This window comes from Silene latifolia, chromosome 10 (assembly GCF_048544455.1).
Source record: "Silene latifolia isolate original U9 population chromosome 10, ASM4854445v1, whole genome shotgun sequence".
Lineage (NCBI taxonomy): Eukaryota > Viridiplantae > Streptophyta > Magnoliopsida > Caryophyllales > Caryophyllaceae > Silene > Silene latifolia.
Window position 1 is genome coordinate 35526015 of NC_133535.1, and position 3629 is coordinate 35529643.

A 3629-nucleotide genomic window follows, 5' to 3' on the forward strand; every position below is an offset into this window, starting at 1 on the left:
GTGAAACCTGGACCTCATTATGTGAAACGTGGCCCTGAAATTTGTGAAATCATTTAGTTATTTTGTTGGTGAATCTAGGGACTTTATTCGTGAATTTAGGGACTGGTTTTGTGAATTTAGTTATTAAAAAACAATCTTGACAATAGATAATGTGGATTATATGTTTCAATATTGTCAACATTAAAGTTTATTTTGTGAATCATAGAGCGTGTTTTGTGAACTTATATGGTAATTTTGTGAAACTTGATCATAAGTGGTTGAAATGATGTACTTTGCTCTTTTCCTTACTTTGTGAATCACAGAACTTTTTTGTGAAACTTAGAGCTTGATTTGTGAAACACAAAGCTAATATTCTAAAACTTGGTCATAAGTTGTTGAAATCGCCTATTTTGTTATTTCTCTTATCTTGTGAATCTGAGACCTTGTTTAGTGAATCTTAAAGCTTGATTTGTGACCATAGAAGATAATACTCTGACAATATATAATGTGGATTTTGTGACTTGTAGCCGTGTTCAAAAAACAAGACATCACTTTTGCATGTGGCACATTATGAAGAAAGTAACAGACAAGGTTGGGAGCACAATTTGCAAAGAGACTGATTTCTTAAGTCGTCTGAACAATGTTGTCTGGAGCGAGGACTTGGAGCCTGAGGAATTTGAAGAGAATTGGGCTAAGGTCATTAGCGAGTTCTCGTTAGAAAGAAATAAATGGTTGACTGGCAAGTTTGCGGAACGAGAGAAGTGGATACCCGCTTATTTCAGTAATGTGCCCATGGGCAACATTTAAAAAACCACACAAAGATAAGAGAGTTCGAATAGCTTTTTCAAGAGATTTGAAAATAAATATAGGACTCTCGTAGAATTTTGGATGAGATTTGAGAGTGCCATGGACCAAAAAAGGCACAATCTAAAGCTTCTTGAAGCACAGAGCCACAACTCAATGCCTGAAACCCTATTCGGGTCAAACTGGGAGGCCCATGCAGTGAAGGTCTATACACATGAAGTGTTCTTCGACTTCCAAGAGGAGGTTAAGTTTTCGGTAAATGCGTGTAATGTTTGTGGATACACCCCACCAGATCCAGTAACTAACTTTGAAGTTTCAATTGTTGAGGACGCAAACAAGCGAAAGAGATATGCAGTTGAGTACAATATGAGAACAATGGATGTCCGTTGTACATGTAAATTGTTTGAAAGGAAAGGTATTTTATGCAACCACATCATTTGGATTTGCTCGGGAAAGTTTAAGGAAATACCTGAGAAATACATTTTGCGTAGGTGGAGTAAGAATGCACTCACAAACCCGGTTTATGATTTGAATGGAAATCTGCTGGAAAACTACGATCTTACTGGTAATAGTAAATTTGGAATGTCTCGGGTGTGGTCTGAGATTTACGCAACTGTTGGTATGCTCAAAGGAAAAGAAGAGTCAGATATGAGAGAGTTCGCCAAGCTAATTAAAGAATTACGAGAGAAATTGGAGCCAAACCTAAAGCCTTTGACCAAAGAACAAGAATTGGAGGTCCTTCTCAACTACAAGGCTCCAAAAGAAATCAAGATCTTACCACCTAAAGTCTCTAAAAACAAAGGTAGTGGTAAAAAGGTTGGTGAGCAGCAAAAATAAGGCAATTATGAAGGCAAAAAAACCCAAAAGGTTGTGTGCTAAGTGTAAACGCATGTCACACCACGATAAAAGAAATTGTCCAAATGAGTTTGCAGAGCATCCTCCTGAGAATCAAGTATGTATTATTCTACTATTGTCTTTCCATTTTATTATTACTTGAAAACGCAACTACTCTTGTGTACTAATTTTTTTAAAAAAAGTATCTAATCAAGGTTTGATTCTTCACATAGGGAGACACATCGGAAGAAGAGGAAGAAGGGGAAGAAGTCGACAATGAAGAATGATGTAAAGGAGTATTCTTAAGCAACAAGAATAGAGATGACGATTGGAGAAGACAAGTTTTAACAACGTTTTATTTTGGTTTTGAACGTGAGCATTTGGTTAGACATTTGGTTTTTACGTTGGTTAGTTGGTTTTGTTTAGCAAAGGAGTATTTTTTTACTAGGTGATTTTGTGATTCCTAGACCTTATTGTGTGAACCTTGAAAGTGATTTTGTGAATTGGGCATGAATGGTTGATATTTTGATTTCATAAATTTATTTTTTTGTGAATCCTGGAACTTATTATGTGAAATTGGAACATGAAATTGTGAAACTTGGTCATGAATAGTTGATCTTCACTTAAGATGTTTCTTTTACTCAATGTTGTGAATCCTGGAACTTATCTTGTGAAATTGGAACATAAAATTGTGAAACTTGGACCTGAATCCAGCATTAAGTATTTTTTTTATCATTTCAGACCTTATTTTGTGAATCTCAGACCTTATTTTGTGAATCTGAGACCTTGTTCAGTGAATCTTAGGGCTTGTTTTGTGAAACTTGGTCATTATAAGTGGTTTAAAATCATCTATTTTGCTCTTTATTTGGTGAATATCAGACTTTATTTTGTAAATCTCAAACCTTATTTTGTGAATCTCAGACCTTATTTTGTGAATCTCAGACCTTGTTCAGTGAATCTTAGGGCTTGTTTACTTTATTTGGTGAATATCAGACCTTGTTTTGTGAATCTCAAACCTTGTTCAGTAAATCTCAGAGCTTGTTCATTTACTTACGACGTTTATTTGTTTTCAATGTTGTGAATGCTAGACTTTAATTTGTCCAATTGTTTACTTGCAAAGTTTGTGAATCCTACAGCTTAATTTGTGATACTGGAAGGTGATTTCGTGAAACATGAACTCAAATGTGGGAAATCGTATAACAACAGTACTCCAAGCCAAGCTCAAATTACTCAACTCAATGTCAAATTAGCCACATAAGTGACCCAGAAAAATTATTTCCAAAGAACAAGTATCAAATATCTTTACAAGAGTTGATGAAGGCAACAATCTTGTCAAAATCCTCAAAAAACTTGTTTCTATATGACGTACCAAATCTACCTATGGTGCAAGTTTTTGAGGAGCCTCGACACACTTTTGCATATTATGACTTCAAATCATCCAATCAACACGGACAATTGTCTTATTAATGAAACACCTATACAACCAAAAACAAGTACAATCGACTTATTTACGAAATATTCGCCAAAGTTATGAAGAAATGGACTTCACATCATTTTTAAGACAATGAAGTGTACCTTTTTAGAATTTTTATCCCATCTAAGAAGTTCCAACATGATCGGCTTTCGATATTGTGCTAATTTCTGCAAAGAGTGACGTATATTAATGAAGTATATAGACAACCTAATTTTGTGGGATATAAGGCTTTATTTTCATATACTAATGAACTTACCTCAAAATATTCACTTTTGGTCCATAAACTATCATCGTCCAAGGCACTCAACCACTTCAACACAAAAACTCCACAATCATAATTAGACAAAAAAACATTTATGAGCGCAACTTCATTCGTAAAACTCCTCAAAAATAATAACTATTGATCTGTTAACAAAAGGAAAAAGATACATGCTTACATACCATGTTGTTTGTTGAGGGACTTGGAGATTGACAACTTCGTTCGTGTGCATGAACTCCAAAGATTGATATGACGGTCCCAAAACAGATGAAACATGGT

General features: G+C 34.9%; 1 long non-coding RNA gene across 1 annotated transcript; it reads left to right on the top strand.

Annotated features, from left to right (window-relative positions):
* The first annotated feature begins 538 nt into the window (after positions 1-538).
* LOC141608933 (uncharacterized) lies at positions 539-2164 on the top strand. The gene is made up of 2 exons (XR_012527072.1): positions 539-1735; positions 1851-2164. It is a non-coding gene; the product is annotated as an uncharacterized LOC141608933 (long non-coding RNA).
* Positions 2165-3629: the final 1465 nt, after the last annotated feature.